The sequence below is a fragment of the Neoarius graeffei genome, chromosome 26 (assembly GCF_027579695.1).
Source record: "Neoarius graeffei isolate fNeoGra1 chromosome 26, fNeoGra1.pri, whole genome shotgun sequence".
NCBI classification, from domain to species: Eukaryota; Metazoa; Chordata; class Actinopteri; order Siluriformes; family Ariidae; genus Neoarius; species Neoarius graeffei.
In genome coordinates, this window is record NC_083594.1 from 4,976,951 (window position 1) to 4,991,895 (window position 14,945).

Sequence of the window (14,945 nt, forward strand, 5' to 3'; positions counted from 1 at the left end):
CTTTGATCGTGTCAGCTGATTTTTAAGCTTTTGTGGAAGGCAAAAAAAAAAAAAAAACGAGAAAAGTGCAAGAGGATTGGTGCAACTGGACCAGCTTTCTCTGCTTACACGCTCATTGCTCTTTTCAAAATCTGGTCACGAGGCTACACGGAAGGACGTAGGAAGTCATCTGGACATGATCAGATATATTATTTGTGATCACATGATAAAAGCTCATGCACCAGGGCTCAATATCACGCTCAATTATAACACCAGTTTTACAAAACGGATATATCCTGGCACGCACTTCAGGAATACCCAGCTCTTACAGTTTTGGCTTGGTCCCACTCAATTGTATTTGGTAAATGCTTGTTTTCTTTAGCTGAGAAAACACTCCAGTGTTGGTTTAACCTCATGCTTAATGATGAATTTTCAGGACTAATGTGAAAAGAAAACGACTGGAGGTTGGGATTTCAATAACAACAACAAACCAACTCATAATGCCCGTTGGAGATGGAGTGCCATTCTGGAACACTGACAGCATGAGCCCTCTCAAGGCTGAGCTATGTGCCTTAAAATTGTACTGAAGAACAATTGTTCCAGTTAAGTGGTTCCATTTGGCGTGTGGAACCAGTTTATGATCTTATAACACTCTGCTCAAGTTAGATTAGATTAGATTAGATTCACTTTATTCATCCCACATCGGGGAAATTCACGTGTTACGATAGCAAGAAAATGTCAAACAGATAACAAATAAAACTGAAATAAAAATTAGACAAACGAAGGATTAAATACAGGGGGCTATTTGCATTATCTACCGTGAAAAAGTATAGAAAAATTGCCTTATTGAGAGGCTCAGAAAAATTGCACATTACAGGTAGACTCTGTATATATATATATATATATATATATATATATATATATATATCATTCTCATTATCTCTAGCCGCTTTATCCTGTTCTACAGGGTCGCAGGCAAGCTGGGTCCTATCCCAGCTGACTACGGGCGAAAGGCGGGGTACACCCTGGACAAGTCGCCAGGTCATCACAGGGCTGACACATAGACACAGACAACTATTCACACCTACAGTCAATTTAGAGTCACCAGTTAACCTAACCTGCATGTCTTTGGACTGTGGGGGAAACCGGAGCACCCGGAGGAAACCCACACGGACACGGGGAGAACATGCAAACTCCGCACAGAAAGGCCCTCGCCGGCCACGGGGCTCAAACCCGGACCTTCTTGCTGTGAGGCGACAGCGCTAACCACTACACCACCGTGCCGCATATATATATATATATATAAGTATGCATAAAAATAGTTTAGGGCCTATATTATTGCACATAATAATTGCATCGATGAGAGATGGCAGAGGTAGTAGTGGTGAAGTAGTGCAAATTAAACGACAAACAGGTTATTGGTGCTACGTTACAAGTTGTGGATGTTATACAGTCTGAGTTGAGGAATATCTTTTCATGTTTTGTTTTCCTTGAGAAATTTAATGAAATGAGTGCGATCGCAAAATACCTTTAACCCTTTCAGAACCGCCATACAGTACATTGTGTGCTCAAAACTCACTGGCCACTTTAAAGTGAATGTAATACCTTTAAACCACACTTTTTTTCTTTGGACAAAGCACCAATCATTATGTTGGTTGACCGTGTGTTTTCAAACCATAGCTGATCCAAAAGGCCATAAATTGATGGAAAATCAATAAGATCAGCCGATTTTTACAGAATCTGCCGAGACTCATCCGGAAGATCCCGAAGCAGTGCATGACGTCACACGTGTAACAATTCAGGTATCAATTTCGTTCACGTGTGCAGCAGTGGTGACACCAGTCTCGATCTGGAATCAAGTTTTGGTGAGAATTCTGATAGTGATTGGGATTCTTATATGTCGGATGAACAGGCTGATGATTATCAAGGATATTCCGGAGTAAATGGTTATCTTTTCAAGCTCCCAAGATGAGAAACAGATGCCAGTTCACTCAGTCTTCCTCTGTAGCACGCAAGATAGATAGATAGATAGATAGATAGATAGATAGATAGATAGATAGATAGATAGATAGATAGATAGATGTACAGAACGCAGTGGTTACCTTTCATCATGTTTTCATGACCAAAACTAAATCGAGTGTTGCAATATTGCAATCAAAGTCCTTCCCATGCCATGTGGTGGCACCAATGTCCGTAGCCCTTGGCCTCTCGCCTATTACATAGCTAGGGTTACAGTGTGGGACTAGTCCACTGGTAACCGCGAGAGTTTGACTCCCCACTCGCATCTGTATTGCAGCGTGCCTTGCCAGACAACAGTAGATACCATTTTTACGATGGTCTTTGGTATGACCCGACCGTGAGTAGAACTTGCGATCTCCCGATCGAGAGGCGGACACGCTAACCACTAGGCCAACTCGCGGTACAGTATTGCAATCTGAGAGCATTTAACACGTTTCAGTTAATAATTAATGATGATGATTGCGTGCATGTGCACATTTTTCTTCCTGTTAAAGGGCATCAGATATGATAAGATTGGATCTCGTGAGCGTGTAAATGTTGCTCATAATCCTGCACCTGATGCGCTGTGTGTGTGTGTGTGTGAGATGATAGGGGAATCGACGAACTGTCCAAATGTCAGATCAAATGTAATTTATTAAATAAATGGGTTTCTTTTTGCTCCAATAATTCCCACGTGGCCGTTCTGGCGGTGATGAACACTTGATGAATCAGATTTATTATTAGTACGAAATCGACACGAAACCTGCCTGCTTCGTTTGCACAAACCTCACCCACTGTCGCTTTAGATTTGTGTCATTTCTCGGAAGTTTGTGAATTTTCTGAATGTCCTGTTGTATATAGATTTGAACATCCAAACACAACACAGCGCTTTCACATCGTTATTTTTGTAAGATTCCAACAACAATATCCAATTTCAGCAAATAAACAAGCACGGAGTCAGATGAACCGAAATGACCCAGATAACTGGGGTTCCACATGTGACATCATGCAAGATTAGCCCTGGGGCAAGGCTGCCTTTTTCCGGGATCCGGATGCCACGATTTATCAATAGTTTTGTGCTTGATAATAAAATTACAAATAATTAATATCCCCCCCCCCCCCCCCCCCCCCGTTTTATTAATTCATTTTGGTCGTTACTAATAATATATATTTATTTTAAAGCATTACAATAAGGCATTACATACACTTTAATAGGAACTTGTTCTTGATTCTAATGTTCCTGGGACCCAGTGTGTTCTTCTTTCTGCTGTTGCTGTTCTGTTGAGATACTTTTCTGCTCACCACAGTTGTAAAGAGTGATTATATGAGTTACTATATCCTTCCTGGCCAAAAAAAAAAAGCTTGAACCAATCTGTCATTTTTCCTCTGACCTCTATTATCATAACAAGGCGTTTGTTTTTTCTACCCACAGAACTGTTGCTCACTGTCTCACTCAATGTTTTTTGTTTTCCGCACCATTCTGTCTGTGTAAACTCTAGAGACTGTTGTTTGTGTGTGAAAACCCCGGGAGATTTCTCAGCAGTTTCTGAAATACTTAAACCAGTCCATCTGGCTCAAATCAACACCCATGCGACAGTGAAAGTCACACTATGAGATCGCAATTTTTCCCATTCTGACCCTTACAAAAAGAAGTTTATTCAAGTGTGCTTCTAGGATGCTTCTTTTAAACTAAAACTAAGAGAGTATGCTTTTAGTTTACTTTTTATTTACTTATCAGAGATATGCTTAATAAAGTTATACGTACCATAAGTATACTTGGCTTATACTGAAAAGTATATAGAAAAGTCTAAGTATATTAAGCTTATACTTAAACTTTTGATCAAGTTATAAAATGTAATAAAGTATTAAAATGTTTGTGCCTTATGTTTAAGTGTACTTATCCTGTAGTAAATTTTGACTTTTAAAGAAAAAGAATATGTTTTTAATCCTGTGTATCTGTTGTTATTTTGTGAATTCTTACCTTTATAACTTCATTGTAAGTTAAGGTACAAAACGCTTAAGTTGTCTACTGGTAGTGTGTATGAGGTAAGGGTTAGGGCTAGAAAACTAACAGTACACCTAGAAGGGTAATTGCAGTATACTTCAAAACTAAGAAGTAGATTATCTAGTATATAACCAGTAACTAATAATATGTTTCCAATATGCTATAAAGTATACTTTTATAAACTAAAAAATGGACTAGAAGTGTGTAACAAGTAAACCAATAGTATATTTCCAGTATACTATGAAGTATGCTTTTGTAAACTAAAGAGTGGACTACAAGTATAGAACTAGTAAACTATTAGTATATAAGTTTATTTGTGGTAGACGGTACTTGCAGTACAAAATAAAAAATACTAGTTGTATACTCAAAGTTTACTTCTCTTAGACTTAAAGTATACTTTTTATAAACTAAAAGTGGGTCAGTTTAGTCCCAAGAAGTATTAGATTAGTTTACTTACAAGTATATTGTAAGTACATTGATATCAGTATACTTGGTACCCAAAAGTATACTTAAGGAAATATACTTTAACTTTACTTACATATACTTAATAAAATGAACTTGAAGTATACTTCTTTTTGATAAGAGGATGTTTGAAGTGAACATTAATGTTTACATTTTATATATAATTATAATTTTATAATGTTTACGTATATATTTCTTATTAACTTCAAGAGAGAAAAACAGAGGCTGGTGAGAGAATGACTCTTTATAGCTGCTGTAACATAAGTGAGAACAGGAATTTTTTAAATTTTTTTAAAATTATTATTATTATTATTATTATTATTATTATTGTGGATGTTCTGTAACTAAAAATAATTTACTTTTTTCATGGATGTTCCACAACTAAAAATAACTATAAATGGATTAAAAAAATGTGATTTGTAATTTTTTAATAAATTAAAAAAAAATTTAGCTTGGCAAATTGTTGTGGTATAAGAGGAATAAAACAGTTCAGGACATGCTGTTATGAGAAAATAATCGACTTTGGGGTGGTAAGAGTAACTCCACTTGTTCATGCTACGCCATCTTTGTTTTTCTGAAACAGCGTAACGTTCCTGATTTAGCAGAAAGCATTATTATAGTTAGTGTTCAGGACACATTGGCTCACCAGTAACACCAGTGAATTATTATGATGTTACAAACAGGTTGAGACTGGAATTGAAATTTTGAACAATTAACTTAATTTATACCGACAGTAATTTATATATTTCACTGACGAAACAGTTGTTTTCAACGAGCTGTGATCTGATTGGTTTCAGTGATGCAATAAAAAAGGCCACTTCTAACAGAATCACACATAAAACATTCGGTAAACATGTTTAGTGTGAAAGTTCAAGAGTAACTTTTTCATCTTTGGCTCTAACGCTTGCTGTTTTTATGGATATGGTTTTATAATCGTTCATTATATCTTGTATGTTATAAATGAATGATGCAATAATTAATAATTGCACTTTTCATAGAAAGATTTATTATTTTTTTTACACAGATATTCTTACACCCTAGATAATAAGCATTTTTTTTTGCCATCTATTAACTGAATAAAACAGTTTATTATAAAAGGCCCTCAGGTCTGTGACACAGTTGTAAGTCATTCTGAGGAAAAAACCCTCATTAAAAAACCCAGCTGTATACGTGAGTCAAAGCTTTGGATTCTACATCCATAACAACCAGCGATCTGATAAGGCCCTAATGTGCTTACGTTATCAACCTCATTAACCAGTTTCCTGTTTAAAAAGACCTCCTGTAGTGTGTGTGATACGCCTCGAGAGAAAAAAAACCCAACAACGCTAGCTTCTCCCTCAAACTAAACGGCCTGCAATCTTTCATCCATTTCATTCACCTCTCCAGCACTGTGAGCATTTTACAAGCCATACGATAGACGTTTTTCACTTTTATTAAAAAAAAAAAAACTCTTTCAGCTTTATGTAACATTTTCTTTTCCAGTACATCACGTCTGAAGCTTACAGAAGCAGGAATTAAAGCTTTTCAGTGTTTCTAATTAGCCAGCAATGAACTTGACCAGATGGCCTTTTCATTCAATGGCCAAAGTTTCTTACAAATTCCTAAGCTTGTGGAGTTTGGAACAGGAGGAGGGGGCTTCAGGTCTAATCCACCACCGTGTCCCAATGCCAAGGACGCTCTCTATGTCTAAATCTAAATCTGAAACTGCTGTTTACTGTACTACTCTGAGTCTGAAGAGCAGAGTCAGCAAAAAAATAAGAGTTTAATGGAAAAAAGCAAGGAAAAAGAAAGCAAATCTGGTGTGTAAAAATATCTCTGACTTAGGAGACTTCTCATCTCATCTCATTATCTGTAGCCGCTTTATCCTGTTCTACAGGGTCGCAGGCAAGCTGGAGCCTATCCCAGCTGACTATGGGCGAAAGGCGGGGTACACCCTGGACAAGTCGCCAGGTCATCACAGGGCTGACACATAGACACAGACAACCATTCACACTCACATTCACACCTACGCTCAATTTAGAGTCACCAGTTAACCTAACCTGCATGTCTTTGGACTGTGGGGGAAACCGGAGCACCCGGAGGAAACCCACGCAGACACGGGGAGAACATGCAAACTCTGCACAGAAAGGCCCTCGCCGGCCACGGGGCTCGAACCCGGACCTTCTTGCTGTGAGGCGACAGCGCTAACCACTACTAGCCTGGGCCCGCCCATCCTTTTTTTTTTTTTTTTTTTAAAGATATTTTTTTGGGCTTTTTGCACCTTTATTGGATAGGACAGTGTAGAGACAGGAAATGAGCGGGAGAGAGAGAGACGGGAAGGGATCGGGAAATGACCTCGGGCCGGAATCGAACCCGGGTCGCCCGCATTCATGGTATGGCGCCTTAACCACCTGAGCCACGACGCCCCCGGGCCCGCCCATCCTAAGTGTGACGCAACACGGGGGCCTGTTGCGAACTTAGTCTGGCAAGACAAGCTATCTTCAGCTCTTCCAAGCTCCCGAAAAATCGGGAGCCAATCAACTTTGAGCATCTCCAACAGCCCTGGGTAGAGGCGTGTTCAAGGCAGTGACGTAATAGAACTGCGACCGGAAGCCATAGATTGTTTACAGAATCTATGCCGGAAGCGCTTCATTCACTAGAAACATTACGAACATGGAGCAGCGGCAAGCCTTTGACACAGCGGTAGATGCTGTATTGAAAGCATTCAACAGGAAGTTCTCGTTGAAAATGGAGCAAAGAGCAGCCCTGGAGGTATTTATCTTCTTCCTGTTACTCAAGCAGTTTCCGTCGCGTCACATACATCAGAGGAAAGAGTGATGTGATTGGTTTAAGCTTTGTCACAGCCTTTTCTGGCTTCGACCAGTAGCAAACTGAGGCATTTCAGGGAGGCGGGTCAACCACGCGCTTTGGGAAACGGTTGGGCTTAATATCTTTGCCAGACCAATGCTCGCAGAGCTTTGAAGTTGCGTTAGCCAGACTAAACCACTACACCACCGTGCCGCCACTTAGGAGACTTGATAAGACTTTTTTTTTTTAACCTACAGATCTTTAAAGAACAGAGAGGAACCGTCAGGGCATTCTAGGAGTTCAGAGAAGGTCCAAACATATCAGCATTTCAAATGCTATATTTAATTTCTTTCATTCTTTCATAATTTCATAATAATTATTCTCTTATAATTCTAATTCAGCCTCATTTTCTATCAAACGTACTTCAGAAATGAAAGCGTTACCGTCCTGAAAACATTAAAATCGAGTTATTTGATGAGATTGTTTGGTTTGTTATCTCTAAGCTGAGAAGAGTTTAGAGCTGCTCACTCATTGGTTCGGACATGGACAGAAGGCCATGGCAGTGTATGTTTATGTAGGAAGTGACAGATGAATTAATTAACCAATCAGATTTTGCTTTATAGTAGACAGGACCAAAAATTTATCACTCCAGGCCTTCTGGAAAGCCAACAGAAGCTTAACTGCGAGTCGGACAGCAAGTAGGACAGGCTAACGACTGAGAAACTAAGATTTCTGTCTCCAGACTCTTCTTCCACACACATGTAGCAATATCATAATTTTATATGGATAAAGTTGTTTTTTTGTGAACTTCTTCAAATCCCTCAATTTGCTGGGTTTCAGTCACGTGACTTTTCTTAGCGGTTTTACCAGAAGTGAAATAGCTGGTGGTCTAAATGGCTGCTGTAGTGCAAACAACTAGTGATAACTTATCAGGGTACGCTCGTAATCTAGAAGCCACTGTTCGCTTTAGATATATTCAGAAGATTACTATGTGCAATAGGGTGCATCAGTTGCCCTCACTTTCATAAAATCTGATGCATTTTTGTTTGGGTGTTCCTTTTCACCAATAAAGACATCCTGTAAAATTTTTTGACCATATTCAAAAGTCTAATGGTGGCACCATGAGGTTCATTTTTTGCCAAAAAACGCGAATTTTATGTTTTCACGTAAGGTTTGAATCACAATGTTGGACTCCATTTATTGATTTCTTGTGACCCAGAGATCATGTTAAGAACCTTTGCATTTGATAGGGGCTAGCATATGCATAGGCAGCAAGCTTAAAACCAGGGTTATAATATTGATAGATAATGCTAGTGACACCCTAAAATAAACCTCCAAATATTTTTAGACATTCTAGACATACTGTCTACAGTATCTAAGATATTTGGTATACTCTATAAGGTGCCATAATGTTTCATGAAAAGTGATCGAAATTTTGTCATAAAAGTCATAAAATAGCAGCTTTTTCCATAACTTTGAGCTCCTGGTGCCACCATTAAACTTTTGAATTTTGTCAAAATATTTCACCCAGTGTGTTTTCTTACCAAAAGGAACATAAAAGCAAAAATGCATCATGATCGGAGGAACTTTTCATTTTTAGGGGGCGACTGATGCACCCTAATGTGCAATGGAATCGACCCCTACAGTCTGGGAAAGAAGGATTTGTCATATGATCTCGAAAACGACCCTTCAGTCGAGTTCCCCGACATCTCGAACTATCTGGTGTTGCAGACGTCCTTCTACACCGCAAAACAGATGAAAGTGTGCAAGAGTACGGAGGCTTACAACTTTTTTTATATGTGGCTGGGTAAAGGACCTCGCTATCAAGTCACTGCCGGATGAATCCTGTATTGTTTTTGCCCGTGTAACAGGGGCGATTTCTCAGAGACAACAAGGGAAGCCAAGCTTCCCCTAAAATTCTCTCCCCAAACTGCGGCGTCTACGACATTGAATTCTCATTAAAACAATAACTTGCATAACATAATATATGCCCAAGATTGTATTTATGTTCATAACTATCCTGTAACTTATTTGAGTGATGTCTGACGAACTTGCAGTTCGCTACGAGAATCACCTTTGCTGCCAGGCTGTAACCTTTCTTATTTCTATGGACTGGCAGCAGTGTTGCCAGATTGGGCGGTTTTAAGTGCATTTTGGCAGGTTTTGAACATATTTTGGAATGGAAAACGTCAGCAGTATCTGGCAACACTGACTGGCAGCCGGGTATCCGTTGCAGTCTACGAGACGGCTCTGAACAGCCAATTTCGGCTAGTTGTTATTGGTTAAAATCAACAAAATCGTCACTTCCAGGGAAGCCGGGCTTCTCTGGGACTAAACGAGACAGTGGGAGGGACAAGAAGCCGGGCTGATAAAGGATTATTGGAGGTAGTGTTTGAAAGACATGAGGAGGGCGGTACTTCGGCGAGGAACACGGAAGCATGATCAGTCAGTCCCTAGCGGATGTCGAGAAAGTGTAGTCGTGTGCTAAAGTGCTGTCCGAATTTCTTTTCATATAAACGTTTCTTCTCATTGATGTCTCTGTACATTACTCTGTAAATAAATGTAAATATTACTCGCTGTGCTCCGTTAACTTTCATCCATTCTATCAGTTTGATCATTCGTGAATTCACTCGTTTATTTCATTTGTAGTTCAATCTGGTTGTAGGCTAGCTTGAGCCTTATTGGGATCTGCAGTGCTAGCTGCTAACAGAAATTGGTGAAGTCTCTGGAAAGCACAACCAGCTGGTATGACAGGGTCACAGACCATTTTCTGGAAAAGGAGCGGAGGGCAGAATTTGTATATAAATAGTGTTCATGTTCATGAATCTGAAGTGTGTATATTGTTCAGTAATGTTAAGAGAATGGTGGGCTCTGTGTTATAGGTTATACCTGGGTATAATATTCAAGGTTCTGTGTGTTGCATAGCCTACCTGGTTATGAATTTCCAGACTGTGTTGCAGAAGATGTTCAAGGATGTGTTGCACAGCTGGGTGTTGTGTTAAAGACTCTGTGTTGCATATCAGGGTATGATGTTCAAGGCTCTTCGTTGAATAGCCAGTGATTTTTGGATGTTTGATATTTTTGATTAAGGATATGAGGCACTAGCCTGGCAAGCCAGACTATAACATGAAATGTACAAGCAAAAATACTTTCTGCCACTAGGTAGGGTTGTCTAGTTCACTATGCTAATGGGGCACACCTTTCTATGCTTTGATATCCGGCCTACAGGTTTTACGATGAATGCGTAAAATGGGCTTCCCCTGTTTTAAAAACCAGCAGCCGCCACTGCCGTGTAAGTATGTTTTTTTTAAAAAGTTTTTCGTTCGCGTCTTTACAACGAAGCGCTGCAAGTTGAATTATAAACAAACAACAGTTGGCTTGATTCTCACTTGTGTTGGCTCTTATCTCGCAGCTAAATCATTCACAAAGATCATCAGAAACCCCTTTAAAGACCTGGATCTTAGTTAAACAAGACGGAGAAGAAGTGATCACGGCGCACTGTAACTGTACGGCTGGGTCAGAATTTTGTCGCGACTTTCATGCATATGGACTTTGTGAGGCGTAAACAAAGAAACATCTGGGGACTTTAGCGTTTCGTGACTAAAAAAAGTACCGTAAAATAACGACACATAGCAAGAAAAGTAGTTGGAAAACACTAAGGACAGAGCTGAGAGGGAAATACAAACCTTTCACCAAGTGATCACTGCAAACTCCAGCATGCGTCGACTCGGCTCCCTTCGATTTCACTGAGGTTCGAAAGCCACCTTTCTCCACGTCTTTTTGTGAAATCCTGTGTTCGTTCACCCTTTTTTATTAGTTCATGGGGAACCCTGAAGAAACTTTTATCAGTTTCATGGTTTGATCGATTCGAACAATGCAAGCGTAAGGCGTTTTTCATGCGAGCAATGCACCTTCTCCGTACAAACGCTTTGCTAACTGAGCTTTGGTAGGCCACTAGCTAAAGTTTTGAATAACTAAGGCCAAGTTTACATTAGACCGTATCTGTCTCGTTTTCTTCGCGGATGCACTGTCCGTTTACATTAAAACGCCGGGAAATGGGAATCCGCCAGGGTCCACGTATTCAATCCAGATCGTGTCTGGTCCGGTGCTGTGTAAACATTGAGAATACACGGATACGCTGTGCTGAGCTCTAGCTGGCGTCATCATTGGACAACGTCACTGTGACATCCACCTTCCTGATTCGCTGGCGTTGGTCATGTGACGCGACTGCTGAAAAACGGCGCGGACTTCCGCCTTGTATCACCTTTCATTAAAGAGTATAAAAGTATGAAAATACTGCAAATACTGATGCAAATACTGCCCATTGTGTAGTTATGATTGTCTTTAGGCTTGCCATCCTTCCACTTGCAAGTGGTAAGTGACGCGCATGCCCGACATGCACTGAGATCACACACACAGCGGCTCAGTCCCGAATCACTGCTCGTGCGCTTCACTTGCACGCTCTGTGAGCTGCGCAGGGCCGGAGTGCGCACCCTCCAGAGGGCACTCGCTGTTCAGGGCGGAGTGATTTGGAGCGCAGGATGCCTGCGGAGCCGAGCGTATCCGTGTATTGGCGTTGCTGTGTGCATGCGAATCATGTATTGGTGTTGCTGTGTGCACGCGAATCGTTTTAAAAACGTTAATCTGATGATCCGCTGATACGGTCTAATGTAAACCCCACCTAAAGAGGCCGATGTGATGCCACGCGAAACCCAGCAATTGCAAAATATGTTAATTTGTTGGGTTCTGTTAATGGCTCCTCTATTGTTTCTGATGAGGTGTTAATTAATGCAACACACCTTTGGACATTATCATGCTTGGGAAGTCTGGAAAGGGGTAAGCTGGCTTCGCGATGGCTTCCTGCATGGACAATTTTTCCCACGATATGGTGTTTAGTTTTTGATGTAAGAATGTTTCGATACACATCTGCCGTTTGTATCGGATTAAATATGTAAATTAGTGTCGTAAAACTCCGTGTGAAAAGTCGAGTGTTTGTCTGAGTAGCCATTTGGCTGGGTGCTAACTGGTGTATTATGTTGTCGAGATGCCAGAGTTCTTTCCCCAGTCTCCGTGTGTTGATAGTCCAGTCATTCATTGTTTTCCAGAATAAATGCTGACAGATCGACTCTTTGCCTCCTCTGCATCATCTATTAGCCACACAGAGACTTTTAGTTATTATTAGAGTAACCGACTGGTTATAGTCACTTACACACACTCACCACAGTATTTTTCACTCAGACTTTAGTATTTCCCTGTACTGAGTTACTTTTAAAATCAACATCAACAGCTACGTACACACAACGGAGCGACCTGGCAGCCTGCCGCTAATCCCTTACAAAATCCTTTGCCCTGTTGCTTTTTTGGTGTCTGGCTAAGGTTTGGCTGAGCTCAAGTCCCAGCTCTAAGAGTAATGGTTCACCACTGATGAAAAATCATGAAGCCAAATCGCCCCGGCTGACATTTTGGAAATATTCAATGACAGCAAACTTTTAATAAGGATGAGTCTTTATTAAAGAGGATTGTCTGGATTGAATGGTGTTGTATGGTGACCTTATTTGTTTATTTTTTAATTATTATTTTTGCAAGGTGAGATTTTATTTAAATTTTTAATTTTTTAAATTTTATCAGCTTCACCATCAATCCTAAAATTAACAAAATAAGTCATAATAAATCTTACAAGTTAAAGAAAGGGAAAAAAAAATCTATGTATGGCAGGGTAACCACAACATCATTAGCCGATTACTGTGGGCGCAAGGTGTTAAAAAAACTTTATTATATGAGCAATAAAACATGATGGGTTGTGTTCTTACAGGAAAGTAATCAACAACAGGGTGGCGTTGTGGTGGTGTGATGTGACCCAAGGTGAAGCACGGCTACTCTTCCCAGACCAAAGTTGATTATTTTCCCATAACAGCACATTTCTCCAGAGGTGGATAAAGTACCCAACTTCATTACTTTAGTCAAAGTACAGATCCCACTATTCAAATGTTACTCCGATACAAGTGAAAGTTCTACAGTCAAATTTTTACTTAAGTTAAAGTCATACATGTCAACCTTTGGTCAATCAAACCTGTATAACCAACCTCCAAAATCCGTATTTCCCTTATAAAATCCGTATAAGATGCAAATTAAAATAATTTACCTAAAATTTGAATGACAATTAACAATGATATATCCCAGGTACTTTTTATTCAATATTAATAACAATAAACCTTCAGAATGAACACAAAGCTCCAATGTTTGACAAAAACACAAAGTGTTATCAGCGTAGTTACGAAGGAAATACTTCGTTGTTTGGAGACAGGTTTCACCGAGCGGCTATTATGCACGAGACTTCATATTAGCCACAAAGTCAGGAAAATCTGTTCGTAAAATTACGTTATAATGACCAAATACAATGAAAAGTATTTTTCCAGTCTCACCTGTGAAAGGTAATCCCATGTGATATCGTTTGGACGGTAAACCTGTTGGTACAGTTAAACGCAGCACATGAATGAGGCATCTTTATTCTCGGCTACTGTCTAGACGCTATACCAGAGACGGTTGAAGAATCTCCACTTTGCCACATCCAATATGGCGGCGAGGATGACGTATGATTCTACGCAGAAGGCGACATCTATGTTTATATGTCTATGACTTCACGGTTGGCGGGATTCTCGCAATGCGGTGTGCGCATGATCAAAAGTGGAACGAAGTCTCGCTACCACAAGATAACGCGCGATTTCATAAGACTCTTTACTGGCTGTCTGTGATGTACAGTATGTTTGTAAATGTTATGCGCTCTTTTATCATCATGGGAATTGATTATAGCTCTAAATAAATATTGAAGTTTTTTTAAAGAATCCGTATAACTTTATTTATACGCCCGTATACTACGTTTATTGAATCAAATCCGTATAAAATACGGACATTCCGTATAGGTTGACATGTATGTAAAGTACTGAAGTACTTGCTTTTAAAAATACTTAAGTATTAAAAGTACATTTTCTATCAATGCATCGTTGTATTATTGCCACAATGCTTACAAAACCTAACGCCGTTACCAAAGACAGAAATGTGAATTCACAAAATGAACGCATGCTGTGCATCATGGTGGTTTAACGTGAAACTCCATCTGACATGCTAGCAAACTCTTTTCAAACTCAAAATCATATTGTGTAGCTAATGCTACTAGAAAAGAAACATTTCTACATTCTATTTATTTGGCAAGATTATGCTAAAAAATATTTCCGAAAGGACTTCAGATAAGTTAACGTTATTCATGTTAGCGTAACTCCGTGTTTACATGCTAACTAACAGTGTCCAAGTTAACTAGCTATGTGTTAATGTTAGCCGTGGACAAGGCTACGGCAACTTGGCGGGCAAATCCATAGAAAGTCATTTGACTAACCAGACTGCATCGCTATTGCAACGTTATCGCTAGCTCTAAAAGCACAGACAACTTCATTACAAGCTTTATCTTGGAATAAAACATTTATATACCTCAATATGGATGGCGAGTTTTTGTAGGCCATGATGTGGTTCGTTTTTGGCAAACATTTAAAACGAAACAAATCTTTAATCCTTTCAGAAAACTGAAACATGGGATCATGGGCCATGAGTGTGTGCATTTTCCAGAAGAACCGCCTCCTTCCATTCTGCCATCAACTGATCATGTTCAAATAATGACGTGACCCTAGTGATTACTGATCGTCTGTCTCAGTGTCACCTGCGG